At 53.1% G+C, this 16,988-nt stretch overlaps 1 protein-coding gene and 1 non-coding gene across 10 annotated transcripts in view; one reads left to right on the top strand and one right to left on the bottom strand.

Annotated features, from left to right (window-relative positions):
* MYO9B (myosin IXB) overlaps positions 1 to 16,988 on the bottom strand; it is a 108,351-nt gene that overhangs the window by 65,943 nt on the left and 25,420 nt on the right. The window lies entirely within an intron of this gene.
* On the top strand, positions 16,419 to 16,522 carry LOC148777180 (U6 spliceosomal RNA). Its single transcript, XR_016038142.1, has one exon. It is a non-coding gene; the product is annotated as a U6 spliceosomal RNA (small nuclear RNA).

The following is a 16,988-nucleotide window of genomic DNA, read 5'->3' as shown; positions in this document are numbered from 1 at the left end:
AAAGGTGACCCACTCCAGTATGCATGCCTGGAGAGTTCCCATGGTCGGAGGAGCCTGCAGGCTATAGTCCATGGGGTCACAGAGTAAGACAGGACTGAGCAACTAATACTTCACTCTCTTTGCGGTGTACTTGGTTCTTTTTCTCAGGTTTTTGAGTTGGGATGTTAATTCATTTACTTTCATTTATTCCTATTTATGGACATAAAGTATTTATGGCTATGAATTGTCCTGCTGTCACTGCTTTAAATACATCCCACGGATTCTGATACTATGCAGTTTCAATTAATGGTTTTTAGAATATCTATAATTTTGGTTTATGGGCTCCCCTGATGGCTCAGCAACAGTGAATCTGCCTGCCAATGCAAGAGACACAGGAGATGCAGGTTCGATCCCTGGGTTAGCAAGATCCCCTAGAGAAGGAAATGGCAACCCACTCCAGTATCCTTAACTGGGGAATTCCATAGACAGAGGAGCCTGGCGGGCTATAGTCCACAGGGTCACAATGAGTCAGACACGAGAGATTCCCCTTTCATCTATGAGTTAACAGAGGTTTCTTTTTCTTTAAAACAAAATTTCCATATGAAAGGGCCTTAAAAATTAATTCCAGTTTTACGGTATTATAAAGAGAACTGATGATAGTATTTCTACTTTTGGAAGCTCTAAGATGCTTTCTCTGTGACTTGACATAGGGATGACTACTTCCACAAATACTTAAGATTTATTCTCATAATGGAGTGAAGGGTTTGTGATATGGCCAAAAGATCTGCCTAAATGTGAGGTCTCGGCATCTTGCAGCCCTGTCTATTTGCTGTCTACTCAAGGAGCCTTATGTGATGTTTTCATCTGTTTCTCCCAGGACCTTTTATAATTTCTGCTTTGTAAACGCAGCCACTGTGTTGCAGAGATACTGACAATGACTCTATCTTGAGAGTAAACTGAGGATTCTAGCATGATGGTGAATCTTCATCACACAATGTTCAGAGGCCCCAGCCCTCCCTCTCACACATCAAAACTGCAGCTGCGTTCTATGCCGTTTCTATCTGTCTGCTACATCTGTGCCTGTCCCTTTATTTTTAGCTTCCTGAACTACTTTGGTCAGGGTGTGTCTCGTTCATAAAGCATGGAGCTGAACTTCGCCTGGTGACCCCAGCTGAAAACTCCCTGTAGGCAGAGTGCACCTATGTAAAGTTGGCAACACGATGGACTCATTCCCTCTGGAAGCTCAGGCTTCCATCCTTAGCTCTGTTTCCCAGCTGCTGCTCACGGCTGTGGCCGAGTAACTGGAGGTCAGAGCAATTCTCCGGGTCACTTTTGATGACTTCCTGTAAGCATGCACCTTTTGCAAGATTTTTCAACCTCACTTTGCAACTGATTTATTTTGTATTTGTGTGGCGGGATGATCTGGGAAAGAGGACCCACCAGGCCTGGTGGGCTGGAAGGAGTCATACTCAGGCTGAGCTGAGCGGGGGGAGGTATGAGTGGAGGGCTTGTTCTGTAAGTGGGCGGTGGCTCACTATGGAAGGTTTCCTTTTAGGATGATGTTTGTTTCCCTGTGTGTGTGTGCTAGTCACTCAGCTATGTCCAAGTCTTTTGCAACCCCACGGATTGTAGCCTGCCAGGCTCCTCTGTCCACGGGATATCTCAGGTGAGAATACTGGAGTGGGTTGCCATTTCCTATTCCAGGGGGAAAGGAAACGGCAAATTTCCTTTGCTTCCCTGTATGAATTTCTGTACAAATTAGGACTTCCCTAGTGGCTCTGATGGTAAAGAATCTGCCTGCAATGCGGAAGACCTGGGTTTGATCCCTGGGTCTGGAAGATCCCCTGGAGAAGGAAATGGCAACCCACTCCAGTGTTCTCCCCTGGAGAATTCTATGGACAGAGGAGCCTGGCGGGCTACAGTCCATGGGGTCACAAAGAGTTGGACATGACCAAGCAATTAACATTTTCACAAATCTCAAGCTGCATGGTTCTGCTGCTGAGAGCAGTAAGGACTCTCTTAATACATTCCATGCAGCTAAACTAAGCATTTGCCCTTGTGAGGAAAGGTCAGCTCCCAGGGCTGGGCTGGAGGGAGAGACTAAAGTCTGAGAGCATCCCTCCACTCTCCCTACAGGCCCTATAGCTTCTCTCCAAACCCTTGGGGACCCTCCCCCCAGCCCCCGCTGGCTACCCTTGGGTCCACCTTCCATACCTGGGGTGAGCAAAGCTGTCTTCCTAGGGCTCCCCCCTCTTATAACAGGGAGGAAAGAGAGAACTGTCGAGATTCCTCTGCATTTCCGCATGAGTCACCTCTACCATGCCGCTCTGGTAGGTTGCGATAAGGGAGAGGAAAAGTGGAGAATCCAAGTGTGGGCTGTAGGGACTTGTTAAAGATGCAGATGTGGGCCCATTCCAGACCTGCAGGAATTCTGGAAAGGCTAGGGAATCTAAATTTTTAAACCAGAGCCTGAGGGTGTTCTGATCCCTGGAAGGGTGAGAACTACTGCTCTAGGGTTTACTATGAGAGTGAAGGCTCTCTAGGGAGAAATAAAGCAAGAGGACACTTACTTACACCCTTCCCTCTTTCCTGAACATCCAGAGTAAGGGTCTCGATAATTAGAAGCAGGACAGAGCAAACAGCTTTGTGCTCAGTATACTTAATCAGGGGGCTCCCCCGTGGCTCAGTGGTAAAGAATCTGCCTGCAATGCAGGAGACACAGAAGACTCAGGTTCGATCCCTGTGTCAGGAAGATCCCCTGAAGAAGGAAATGGCGACCCACTTCAGTATTCTTGCCTGGAGAATGCCATGGACAGAGGAGCCTGACAGGCTACAGTCTATAGTGTCGCGAAGAGTCAGACACAACTGAAGCAACTCAGCATGCATACTTAAATCAGATTGCTTTCCTAGTGCTTAGCCCCGAGAGATGGGAAACCTTCATAGTCCAGGGTTTCACTGAGAGCAGCCTCTCCCTTCCTGCACCCCAACCCCAGACGGGTCCAGTTCCCAGCGTGCCTCCACTTGGTAGCCTTGTTCAGCCAGGCACAGCAAGGTGGAGGGAAAGTGAGCAGAAACCAGGCCCCCGGGGGGGTGCAGAACACGTGCAGGAGGAAAAAGAATCACTATCCAGAGCCGCCTTCCAGCTTTGACTCCTCACAGCCCTGGAAGGTGAGGCGCTGTTTAGGAAACTGAGTTCAGCAGCTTGGCCCGTTGTGACGTGGGCCCTTTGGGAAGCTGGTACCCCGGACACCACCCTGACTGCTGGACACTGTCACCTGCACACACCTGCGGGGCCACCGGCCAGAGCCTGGGCACTGGCAGGAAACATTTCAGAGGAAGAGACGACAGGATATGGTGACAGCGAGCACGCAGGCCACAGAGGAAGGCACCAAAGACCACTGATGGTGGTTCAGCCGACAGGAATGGGGAAGCGCGAGAGGGCGGAGACGCGTCAGGCTGGAGTTCACCGCGCGAGGGTCTCACCTGAGATGTGCTCTGCATATCTCATGGACACGGCGGTAGCCTGTCTGTGTGACAGATCTGGCCTGTGGGGGATAGTCTACAGACCCCCTTCCCTCCACACACACAGGCCAAGTCTGGTTCGACATCCTTCTTTTTCTCTAAAAACCTTTTAATTTTAAAATAGCTTTAGATTTACTAGTAAGTTCTAAGAATACCACAGAGGATTCCCAAGTGCCCCACACTCAGTTTCTCCTACTGTCAATATTATGATGGCACATTTGTCATAAAAAGTGAACAAACCAATACTGACTGATCCTGAGTGTGAGCTCAGTTGTGTCTGACTCTTTGTGACCCCAGGGACTGTAGCCCACCAGGCTCCTCTGTCCATGGGATTCTCCAGGCAAGAATACTGGAGTGGGAAGATGGGAAATGGGATCTTCCCAACCCAGGGATTGAACTCGGGTCTCCTGCATCTCCTGAATTGCAGGCAGGTTCTTTAAAGCTCAGCCACCAGGGCAGCCGATACTGACTGATGCATTATTACGAACCTAAGCTTGCATTCATTCAGATGTCTTCATTTCCCCCCAGTGCTGTTTTCTATCCCAGTATCACATGTTACATGGCTTCCCTGGTAGTTCTGTTGGTAAAGAATCTGCCCACAAAGTGGGAGACCTGGGTCCAGTCCCTGGCTTGGGAAGATCCCCTGGAGAAGGAAGTGGCTACCCACTCCACTATTTTGGCCGGGAGAATTCCATGGACTGTATAGTCCACGGGATCACAAGGAGTTGGACATGACCGAGCGTTTCTCATTTTCGTCATGTTACATTCAGTCCCCCCACATCAAGTATCTCAGGCTTATTTTTGAGACCTTAACAGTCTTACGGAGGATGGGATGAGTATATTTTAGGATGTCCTTCAATCTGGGTATCTGTTTTTTTTTTTTTTAAAAAAGTGTTTATTTTATTTGGCTGCACCAGATCTTCTTGTGGTATGTGGGATCTTTAGTCCCCCAACCAGGGACTGAACAAAGGCCCCCTGCATTCGCAGCCTGGAGTCTTAGCCACTGGACCACTGGGGAAGCCCCCAATCTGGGTGTCTTTGATGCTTCTCTCCCATCACCTGTTTTTGTAAATGACGTTTTATTGATAAACGGCCCCACTGTTCATTTACATCCTGTCTGTGATGTAAATGATGCAAGGTGGGTAGCTGCAAGCTAAGTAGTTGTGATACAGACTGAGCGGCTGTGAAATCTGGAAATGCTAATTAATGTGGCCCTTTACGGAACCAGTTTACAGACCCCTGGGGGAAACTACTGTGCCAGGGCTTAAGTGTAAACTGCTGAATCCAGGAGACAGTCCACAGGAACAGCCACTGCGAACATGCTCTACCCAATTTTATTATCTTTCAGTCTTGGGGGAGGATTTCGCCAATTCATATCGAAATGAAATATTCTCTGGGTGGAAATGGTGACATTCAAGATAAGTGGCTGGATGAAACATCTTGGAGCACTTTCCACACTTGCTGGAGAAATTTTACCTAAAGGGGCTCAGGTCTAACCTCAAGCCCGTGCTGTGTCCTGTTGCTGGATTGGGGGCTTGCTTGGGGCTCCGAGAGATGGAGCTTGGGGGCACTGGGGGCCACCCCAGAGGCCAGAGCCAACAGGATCGGCTCTGGATGGCTGCACTTGTGCCTGCTAACTGCGAGATGGATGGGAACGAATCCAAGGGGCTGATGTGGCGGGACCTGTTGTTGATTAGTTGCTCAGTTGTGTCCGACTCTTGTGACCCCGTGGATTGTAGCCCGCCAGGCTCCTCTGTCCATGGGATTTCCCAGGTGAGAATACTGGAGTGGGCTGCCATTTCCTTTTCCAGGGAGTCTTCCCAACCTAGGGAGTGAACCTGTGCCTCCCGCGTTTCCTGCATTGGCAGACGGATTCCTTACCACTGAGCCACCGGAAGCCCGTGGTGGGAGCTGATGGGGAGCATTCCAGATGTGTATGTTGTCGCTCAGTCGTGTCCAACTCTTTGAGACCCCATGGACTGTAGCCCACCAGCTTTCCCTGTCCATCACCATCTCCTGGAGTCTGCTCAAACCCATGGCCATTGAATCAGTGATGCCATCTGACCATCCCATCCTGTCACCCTCTTCTCCTCCTGCCCTCAATCTTTCCCAGCAGCAGGGTCTTTTCCAGTGAGTCGGCTCTTCACATAAGGTGGCCAAAGTACTTAAGCTTCAGTCCTTCCAATGAATATTCAGGGTTTTAATTGTGCTAAAATTCACCATTTTCACGTACTATTTGGTGGCATTTGGCAGGTTTGCTATGTTGGGCAGCCGCCACCTCTATTGAGTTCCAGAACATTTCATGACCCCAAAGGAAACCTTGTGCCCACAAGCAGTCACTCCCCACTCCCACTCCCCCGGCCCTGGAGACCACCAGTCTGCTCTGGCTGCTTGGCCCTGCCCGCTGCAGACACCTCATGTTGGTGGGGTCAGAAGCGCGCGGCCCCGCGTGTCAGGCTTCTCTCGCTCAGCACGGCACTTTCGACGTTCATCCGCACTGTGTGCGTCAGGCTCTCACTGCTCTTGAGGGGTGGTTGCTGTTCAGTCGCTCAGTCGCGTCCGACTCTTTGCAACCCCGAGGACCGCAGCATACCACGCTTCCCTGTTCTTCGCCATCTCCTGGAGCTTGCTCAAGCTCACGTGCATTGAGCTGGCATTCCTCTTTACGGCCGGTAATCTCCATTGTGTCCACTCTGCTTTGGAAAGGGGCAGTGGGAGTAACAGCCAGGCCTGCCTTGGGGGGTCTCTCCGTCTTCCTTGGGTCTGGGGGAGCCACGGCTGGTGCCAGCCTGAGTCCAGGATGACCACTACAACCAAGGCCCTGCGGTGTCCCCTGGGCTCAGGGGTGAAGTGTTTCTACCTCTTTTTTGGATTGGTGCAATCCTCCCTTTGATCTTTCATCACAGGCCTGCTCCAGCCTTCGCCTCTCTAATGGGGGCCTCTCCCCAGTGTCTCCCATCTTTTTAAATTTTTTCCAAATATTTATTTGGCTTCACTGGCTTGTAGTTATGGTGTGCGAGCTCAGCTACTCTGCGGCACATGGGATTTTAGTTCCCTGACCAGGGATGGAAACTTAACGTGGGTTAAGAATGCAGGTTCTTAACCACTGGGCCACCAGTGAAGTCCCTCCCATCTTCTTTAGGGGGCAGCTCTGGAACGGGCATTGAAGGCCACCCATGCACAGGAGGGCTTGGATCCCCATGAGGTGTCCCCGCAGCCTCAGCACCGCCATGACCGCATCGCCGTGAGTACTTCCTCCCTGCTCTGCCACAGCTGAAATCTGGGGCTGCTGGGTTACACAAGCTGCTGCAGGAAATGAATGGGCCCTGAGCACGGAGGGCCTCTCGGAGCCTCAGGCTGTGGGGCTGGGAGTCACACTCTGTTGGTGCTGTGCTAGGACCCTGCTGGCCTTGGGACCTTCTGGAGCTCTCCTCTGCCTCTCCCAGGAAGCCTCGGGGGCGGACCTAGCTAGATGATGGTGCAGGAGGGTACAGCATGTGCAAAGGTCCTGGGGCAGAGGAAAGCAGCAGGCAGAGTGGAGAGGTCGGCGTGCTGTAGGTCACATCACATCTATGCAGCTGAGTTGGGCTTCCCGGCAGAGTCAGCTCTGCCCAGAGGACCTGGAGGTGGTTAATTCTGCGGGGAGGGGTGCAGTCACGTGATGAGGGGGAAGAACTGGTCCAGGCACTTTGGTAGAACTGGAGACGCTCCTCCAGGCCTGCGTGTCGTTGTCACCTTCTCTCCCCCCTCCCCCGCCCCCAACACTGATACCTCCATCAAGCAGCTCTGTGCAGGCAGTGGCTCCTGGATCCACACGGCCCCCTAAAAGACCCCGTCCAGAACCCCAGGCCTGAGTTTCAACTGCACATCCTAAAGGCCCCTAAACTAGAGCACGTGTCTTGGCCTCGGCTGATACAGGCTTTTGAGAACATATCATTCTTTGCAGAAGGGCTGTTCTGTGAATCGTAGGGTGTTCAGCAGCACCCTTGGTCAACAAAAGAACATCTCCAGGGACTTCCCTGGCGATCCAGTGGTCAAGACTCTGCCTTGCAATGTGGGAAACTCAGGTTCGATCCCTGGTCAGGGAGCTAAGATCCCACATGAGAGGAGCAACTGATCGCGTGTGGCAAAACCGAGACTCGACGCGGCCAAATACATAAATATTAAAGAAAAAGAATCTCCAGATGTTTCCAAAAGTCCCCTGGTGGTAGAATCACCCTTGGCTGAGAAATGAGCCTACACTCTGCTAAGAAATTTAAAAACTGGCTGCTCTGCGTATCCCTGGACAAAACTCTCATTCTAAAAGATACATGCACCCCTATGTTCATAGCAGCACTATTCACAACAGCCAAGACGTGGAAACAACCTACATGTCCATCGACAGAAGAACGGGTAAAGAAGATGCGGTACATGCATACCATGGAATACTGCTCAGCCACAAAAGCAAACACTGAATGCCATTTGCAGCAACATGGACGCAACTAGAGCTGATCACACTAAATGAAGGCAGCCAAAGAGGGAAAGACAAATACCATACGATGCCACTGACACGTGGAATCACCAGTGAATCTATCTGCAAAACGGAAACAGATTCACAGACACAGGGAACAGACTTGTGCTTGCCAGGGGGGTGTGGGGTAGGGGAGGGCAGGACTGGGAGCTTGGAATTAGCGGATATAAACTATTATACATACAACAGATGAACAACAGGTCCCAGTGTAAAGCACAGGGAACCATATTCCACAGCCTGTGATGAACCGTAATGGAAAAGAATATTAAAAATTAAGCCAATGCGCAGCCACCACTGAGCCCACACTCCCAACGAAGAGTAGCTTCCACTCGCTACGACTAGAGAAAGTGTGAGTGCGGCAATGAAGACCCAGTGCAACCGAAAATTAATTTTTTAAAAAAGGAAAGGAGAGGGTAAGATGTCTGGAGAGAGTAACACGGAAACTTACGTTACCATATGTAAAATAGATAGCCGATGGGAATTTGCTGTGTGACTCAGGGAAATCAAACAGGGGCTCTGTATCAACCTAGAGGGGTGGGATGGGAAGGGAGATGGGGGGAGGTTGAAGAGGGAGGGACATATGTGTACCTGTGGCTGATTCTTGTTGATGTTTGGCAGAAGACAACAAAATTCTGTAAGGTAATTATCCTTCAATTAAAAAAATGTCTATATATGTACAACTGAGTCACTTTTCTGCACCAGCAGAGACTGGCACGACGCTGTAAATTAACTATGGAAGGAAGTGAACGTGTTAGTCACTCAGTCGTGTCTGACTGTGACCCCACGGACTTGGCCTGCCAGGCTCCTCTGTCCATGGGATTCTCCAGGCGAGAATACTAAAGTGGGCTGCAATTCCCCTCTCCAGGGGATCTTCTCGACCCAGAGTTTAAATCCAGGTCTCCTGCATTGCAGGCAGAATCTTTATACCATCTGAGCCACGAGGCAAATTTCAATTAAAAAAAATTGGCTGTCCTAGAGATCCCTGGACCCTCAGGAAGGGCTAAGTGGAACCTTGTAAATTCTCATAGGTGGCTGTGACTTACTCTCCCGTAAACGGGTGAGGATTACATTGAACATTTCCTGACAGCTCACACCAGGGAAGACTTTGGGCCCAGGCACCTGATCGTTTCCAGGGGGTGGCCATTTCCCCCTCCACCTAGGAGGAGCCGGTCAACAGTTACGAGCTGGGGTCAGAGGACTGATCAGTGGCTGGGTGGTGGACTGAGAGCCTTAAGTTTGACCTCCTGGCCTTTCCAAAAGACAGGTCACTTCCGAGGGCCTCAGGTAGCTGAGGTGTTGCTGGGCCCGGCCTTGGAGCTGGCTGCGGCCGGCAGTGGCTGAACGGCACAGAGGCAAACTCCAGAGGGAGACCCCCCCGGTGATGCGGGACGGGGCCCTGAAGCTGCTCCATCCTGGACAATCACCAGGAAACAAACCGGCTGCCAGGCCCCATGGCTGCCTGATGCCTGGCCACATCCCCGCCCCAAAGAGCGAGGCAGATGCAGCTGATGGGCTGATGGATGGTGGACAGGCACTCTCACCGCGCCCCCCGGCCCCACTCCACCAGCCCTGGCATAGTAAAGTGCCCAGAATGTTCGGAAAGGGCGGTGGCTGTGGCAGGGGTGTCCCGGGCCCGGAGCTATGCTTTGCCTTTTAATCAACTCTTTTTGCAAATTCCAAGGAGGTCTTTCTGGGTGCTTAAAATACACCCATAATTTCACTCTTCTCTTAGACGCAATATTTCCCAAAATATAACTTTCACTTTGGTCTAAAATAGCCTCAGATGACTGCAAGGCGTCAGGGCTCTGCACTCTTAGGCAGCAAGCCAGAGAGGGAGCCTTGCAGGTCTGTGAGGCATGGGAGGGGCAGAGAGTGCCTGTGGACTATGTCTTCCAGGTGGCTGTCCCCTCCCTAACACTTGCAGGGGCCCCCTGACAAAAAAGGTATAGGCAATCACAGCTGTAGGGCACCCTGATCCTCTCCACACCCCCAAAGACAACCCCTCATCTTTCTGTACCCCCTCCTGCTCTGGTGTGGCCTTCCTTCTCAGTTGGGCAGTCTGCAGGCTGTCACTCTGCCTTGGTTGCCTCCTTCCAATCAAGTGGTTCCTTAATGCGGCTCCCGCCATTTTCCACATCTTGTGACATCCTTGTGGTGAGCTGGGAACACCCATGCCGGCTGATATGCACTAAGCACCAGGGTGGGAACACAGCACCCCCAAACCCGGGCTACGAGACGCTTATCCCCAGGCTCATTTCTCTGGCTGAACTATCCGCATGCCGTGAGCTCCAGGGCCTCCTTCTGGGTACACACCCGGCACCCCGATGCTAGCTTCCTCCAGGGATGCTGTGGCCCTCAGCGTGCACCCCTGGCCTGGCCCACCAGCCTCAGTGAGCTCACGCTGGCTCTCCCAGCAGCTCGTGGAGGGTCCGGGGGCTGGTTGGGGAGAAGGGCAGGGCTGGGAGGCACTGGGGTCTTGCTTGCTGTTTTCATCCCACTGGGCCTGGCAGATTGTGTTGCCCTGCAGGCAGGATGCAGGTGGCCTCAGGGCCCAGAGTGTGGCTGGAAACCCTCCGAGGGCCCCTCTGTGAAATGCAAGACCGGGAGGGGGGCCCCACATGGCCCCCACCATGGTCAGCCAGACGTCAAACACCCTGGCCGCACAAGTGAGCCCAGCTGCCTGTGGGACAGACAGCACTGGAGAAGGAGAGTGAGAGCTGAAAGGTGAACTTATCAGACGAACTTCTGGGACATCTACATGCAAGCCCTTCCTTTCTGACCCCTCAGAGACGGCTTACACACTCCTCTGTGGGTAGATGTACACTAGTGGATATATGAATATATATGTGGCACAGACCAATGCAGGAAGATTTCAGTTGGGTAACAGGGATCATGTGGAACCAGGGTGGGAACTTGGCTTCCTTATGTCTGGAAGGGAGAACACAGCAGAAGTCAGATGTGTGCATAGAGAAAGTAACTGGAATGTTCTAGAATGTTCCATGTGCACAAAGTGTGAGGGGTCAGCTAACTGTTCCTGTAAAAGGTCAGATGTTCAATGGCCATCATCAGGGGAGCATGATGTCTGTGTCAGAACTCCTTTGAGAGGAGCCACGGATGATACATACACGAGCAGGCACAGGTGTGCCAAGAACACTTTACGTGTAGAAGCAGGCAGATTTGACCTGTGGCTCTAGTCTGCCAAGCCCTGGTACACACAAAAAGAAATTATACCTCAGATAAGGAAAATGATACTAAAAAAGTGGAGCAATATATGAAAAAAGCCAAGTACATGAGGTGAAACCAAAAGCTACAATAAAACACGTCACAATTCTGCCAAGGTGGAGGTGGTGGGGACGCGGCGGTGCAGATAACCTTGCGTGCTCTCCGGCAGCGAAAACCACCATGGCAGTCTTGGTTTGCTTCCTGTTGGGGAGTTGCTTAAAGAAGACGTGAACCACAGTCAGTGCCTAGCGTGAGGTTCAGAAAGTTACCCCCAGGAGGACAGGGATGGGAGGGGGTGACAAAAATCTAGTGCTGAGAAACCAGCATGAAATGCACCAGAAATCTGCTGAAGTTCTTTCACGACATTTGCCTGAAAGAAAGCCTGCGGGGAGCATGTGACTTCTCAGCTCTGGGGGGGTCACCACATGGCTGACTGCATTTTTTTTTTTTTTTGCATTGACGAGCAGCTTTTCAAATAACATTTGAAGACTTTGCCCTAAGCACAAACTTGGATGGAAAACCCAACCCTCGTATCTGAATGAGCTTTGCCACTGGTGAGGAAGATGGGAGGAGGGACTTCCCTGGGGGTCCAGTGGTTTAGCATCAGCCTGCAAATGCAGGAGACGTGGGTTCGATTCCTGGTCTGGGAAGATCCCACATGCCTCGAAGCAACTAAGCTTCTGAGCACATGCTCTGCAACAAGAGAAGCCGCAGCAGTGAGAGGCCCGTGTGCGGCAACTAGACAGCAGCCCCCATCTGCCACAGCGAGAGAAAGCCTGTGCGCATGCAGCAATGAAGACCCACTGTGGCCAAAAAAAAGAAACAAGGTATCTGGTGATGGGTGGGCAGTTCTCCTGGTTGTGGCTGGCCACAGGGCGGGAAACAGCACCAGCCGCCCGTTCCCAGGAACGAAGCAGATCGCCAGCCAGAAACAGCATCCCTTCCAGCCACCCGCCCCACGCTGAGCTGATGAGATAGAACTGAACAGAGCTGGGGTGACATGTAACCACACCGGCATGATGTCACGGAGCCCCCCCCAAAACTCAACCCATCTGGGCACCAGATATCTGTTAATGCTGAAATCAATCTTTGCCTGCAGTCGGCCTAGAACTTCTCAACTGGGGAGATTCTGCCCCTCGGGATGCTTGGTGATGTCTGGGGACGTTTATGACCGTCCTGACCGAGGGAGGGGGTGCCACTGGCATCTGGTGGGTGGAGGCCTGGGATGCTGCTCAACAGCTGACAGAGACGTTCCCTATCCCCGGTGTCAACGGTGCAGGAGTGCAGCCTAGGTCCCCAGGTGTTTCCACCTGTGAGGCGTGAGGCTGATCCCGCACGAGGCCTCCTTCACCCTCTCATACCCCGTGGGACAGGCCCTGCTGCCGTCCCCCTGACCCTGGGTTGTGGCTTCCGCTCCTGCTCTCCCTCAGCCCGCTCTGCCAACCTAGGGCCCCCCAGTGACTTCTTTCAATATCCTGGGGAGGCCACGCAGGGGGACAGAAGCTGCCAGATGTTCTATTGCCCGCTCCCAGGGGCCACCCTGCCGGGGCCTCCCTCGCAGGCTCTCAAGTGGCTCAGCCTCCTGGCCCCACGGCACCCCTCGCCCCCGCCCCTGCCTGTCTCCTTGTCACATCCACCTTCCCGGGAGTCCACCCTGGCCTGGCTCTCACTCCCCTTCTTCCCCCATGTGGATCGCTGACCCTGATGTTCACGCTGCTGACGTTCTAGCCACCGAGCCTCAAGGCCAGCCGAGCTTGACTACTGGCTGGGGACAGGGGACGTCTGGCCGGCACATCTTGCCCTGGAGTGCCCCAGGTTGCTGCCCTAGACTCTCCCAAGCCTAATTCCACCACCTCCCCACCCAGTTAGCTGCCTGCTGACACCTGACGCTCCCCATCAGCAGATCACGGAAACACCCCCAAATGCCTTTGTATTCACGTACAGGAGACACAATCTGGCCTCTGAGTTCCTATGATTCTGGAGACAGACAGACACGCACCGGATAAAGGCTCCCAGCCCTGACACCCCTTGTGCTCTGAGTGCCCCAGCCCCTCTGTGAGTTTGCGGGGGAGGGTGTGCAGCGCACGACACTAGTGATTTCGCTCCTTCTGTCCCGATCCTGCATGTCGTTTATGCTGTGGCCCATGCCCCCAGAATGGTCCCCAGAGACCTGTCTGTGGCCACATGCCCCTTTCTCAACATTCAATCTTCCTGGCAAACTCACCTCCTCCCCTAGCTAACAAGCAAGACCAGGAGGTGCCCCAGCTTGCTGCAGGCCCCCACATGACTGGACAACCTCTAAGGCCCGACAAGCGCTGGGGTCCAGGGGGCTCTGTGCTCCTGGCACATCCCTTGGCTGAAGCCCGCCCCCCAGACCACAGTCCTCACCAGCATCCTGGGAGAAGCCACAGGTAGCACACACAGCCATCTCCAACCCCGCCTCTGCCTCCCTTTGGGCTGTCTACTTTGATCGGATGCCTCGGCTCAAGAACCCTGGCCTGCTTTCCAAGGCCCCTGGTGGCCTACCCCACACATTCGCTCCCCACTGCTCCCATATGCCAGATGCCTTCTGGCCACCAGGCTCTTAGCAGATGTGGCAGGCCCATGCAGATGGGTGACACAGATGGACAGTCCTAGGTGTGTCTGCTGGCACCCATCCAGCCCTCGGCATGCCCCTGAGGCCTGCATACCTGGAGCAGGCTGCTGCCCAGGGCTCCGCTCTCCTCCCGGGCTTGGCTCAGTCAACCCTGAGTCTCCAGTGGGATCACCTCCATGTCTGCCTGGTACCCTCTACCCTCCTGTTATGGGTGGAGGGGGATGCTGGCCTGGCTGGGGCAGGGAGGGGACCCAGGGCCCAAGAGAAAACTCAACTGCAGAGTCAGCCAGACAAAGGAGTGAAATGCTAAGAGAGCTGGTGAAAGATAAACAAAACGTGGTCCTATCTGTAGAGCAGACTATTACTCAGCCAGAGAAAGGAATGGAGCACTGACACACACTACAGCACGGACATGTGTACTTATCGCTCAGTCATGTCTGACTCTCTGTGACCCCCAGGACTTCAGGCCACCAGGCTCTTCTGTCCATGGGATTCTCCAGGCAAGAATACTGGAGTGCCCTCCTTCAGGGGATCTTTCTGACCCAGGGATTGAACCCGCGTCTCCCGCACTGCAGGTGGATTCTTTACCATCGGAGCCACCAGCGAAGCACAGATAAACCTGGAAAAAACCAAGCTGAGGGCAAGGGATCAGACACAAAGACCACAACTTGTATGACCCCATGAAACGTCCAGAAACGCCCAGAACAGGCAAACTTGCAGAGCCAGAAGGCAGATCAGTGGTTGTCAGGGGCTGGAGGAGGGGGAATGGGGAGTGACTGCTGATGGGGTTTCCTCTGAGGTGACAGAAATGTTCCGGTACTAGAGGTGAAGGTGGCACAACATTGGGAATATGCTAAAAAACACTGAATTGTTTATTGAAAATGGGTGAATTATATCCTAACAAAGCTCTTAAACAGAAAAACCTAAGCACCGAGGCACACCCTTGGCTCTGGAACCTTCTGTCATTCCAGCTGAGTGGCTCTGCCCATGTGCCCCCAGTGATGGGCAAGAACTGGCCCATCCTTGCCCTGTGCGGGGAAAGGACATGGTTTGTGCAGGTGTCCCTATGAGGATAGGTCCAGGTGAATGATGGTGGCAAGTTGATTCAGGATGACATGCCCAGGTAGCTGGCAGGTGCTGCCAGGGGACAGACCAGCAGTGGCTGATGGGTGGGTAGGAAGGAGGCTGGAGGAGTCTGGGGTCAGGTGATTTTGGGTCTGTGGGGCTCTCAGTGGGGGCTGGTGCTCAGGACCCAGGCTGGCACAGTCCCAGAACATGCTCTTTTAGGGTCCCAGGGGGGGCGGTCAGGGGCAGCAGAAAGCTCCGAGAGCCCCACTGTCCTGTCACTGGCCTCCCGCAGGTGTACCCAACAGCTAGGGGGACCATCTCCCAGCCTTCCCTCTCTGTGTGGGCCAGGCCACAGTGGCTACATGGAGGCACTGAAACCCCAGCTTCTGGCCGTTTGGGAAAAGAGTCCAGCCAGCAAGGATCCTCGTTTCATTTCTGCTTTCGAAATTAAAACCCCGTGCGCGTTGGCGAGTATTAGTGGCAAGTGTTACAGTTCAGTAAGGACAGAGAGAACCCGAGCCTAAGCACCGCCCCCACCTGCAGCCCTGATGCCAAGGCAGAGGGGCACATCCCAGGTGGGCTGTGCGGCCAGACCTGTGGCCAGTGCCAGGGCTGCATCACAGAGTCACCAGGTTCTTAGAGGGCATATGGCATGGGACACGGGTCCCTGACTGCCCGGCCCGGCTAGCCTGCCTTCTGCACCTTCAGTGTTTCTGAGCTGGAACAATGGCCCTGCGTGAATGCCGTGTTTCCGGGGGCGGTTCATGGGGCGGCTGCAGGGCAGCTGAGTGACACCGTGTGAAATGGTGACAGTAACAGTTAACTGTGGTGGGGAGTCAGATCAGCTGATTGGAACCGGCTTTCCACAGTGCCCCCTTCCTGTTTTCTGGTCAGAATTGCAGAGCAAGTTTGCAGCCCGCGCCTGGAGGGGCGCCTGGCGACACCCAAACCTCAAAACAACTCAACTTCTCCTTTCAGGGAGCTGAGAAAAAGTCCCAGTCGGCTTTCTGTGGCCCCAGCCAAGCTGAGAGAGGAAATCTTTTTCACGAAGATGCAGAGGGGTACCCAGGCTCAGGCTGGGTGTTAAGCGTGGTCCGGCTGTGGCTGCCTGCGGTGTGGCTTGGGGCACCCAGACTGTACTGGGTGGACTCGCATCCCTCAGAAAGATATGCCCAACTCCTTATCCCTGGAGCCTGGGAATGGGACCTTCTTTGGAAATGGTCTCTGCAGATGAAATTAATGGGCTTCCCTGGTAGCCCAGTGGTAAAGAATCCACCTGCCAATGCAGGAGACATAGGTTCAATCCCTGGGTCAGGAAGACACCCTGGAGAAGGGCATGGCAACCCACTCCAGTGTTCTTGCCTGGAGAATGCCATGGACAGAGAAGCCTCGAGGGCTACAGTCTGTGTGGGTACGAGAGATGGACAAAAGACTGAGCAACCAAACAGCAGATGGAATTAAGGGAAGGATCTGGAGGTGAGATCGTCATGGATTAAACTCCAGTGAGACAGAGAAAGGAGAGAGCCTGCTTCGGCATCTCATGTACTACAACTGTGACAGCGCAGAGGTCAGCACGGCTCCTGCGCAAGGATGACATGTAAATACATGCAGCATTCCGCAGTTTGGGAAGCTGCGGGACAGACATACAACAGAGTATCACCTGGCTATAAAAACCAATGTATCTGAGTCAGTTCCAATGAGGTGGATGAACCTAGTGCCTATTAAACAGAGTGAAGTAAGTCAGGAAGAGAAACACAAATATCGTATATTGATGCATATGTATGGAATCTAGAGAGAGAGTTCTGATGACCCTACTTGCAGGGCAGCATAGGAGATGCAGACATAGAGAACAGACTTGTGGACACAGCGGGGGAAGGAGCGGGCAGGAGGACTTGAGAGCATCATGGAAACACACACACTACCACATGTAAAGCAGACAGCCAGTGGGAGCTTGCTGTGTGACACAGGGAGCCCAGACACAGGGAGCCTCTGCGACAACCGAGAGGGCTGGGATGGGGAGGGGACAGACGCAAACCTATAGCTGATTCATGTTGATGTACGGCAGAAACCATCACAGTACTGTAAAGTAAT

Source organism: Moschus berezovskii, chromosome 8 (genome assembly GCF_049115385.1).
Source record: "Moschus berezovskii isolate FMDL1 chromosome 8, NW_MosBer_1.0, whole genome shotgun sequence".
In the NCBI taxonomy this organism is placed as follows: Eukaryota; Metazoa; Chordata; class Mammalia; order Artiodactyla; family Moschidae; genus Moschus; species Moschus berezovskii.
The sequence above is the reverse complement of the archived record's forward strand: the minus strand, read 5'-3'. Positions and strand labels throughout refer to the sequence as shown.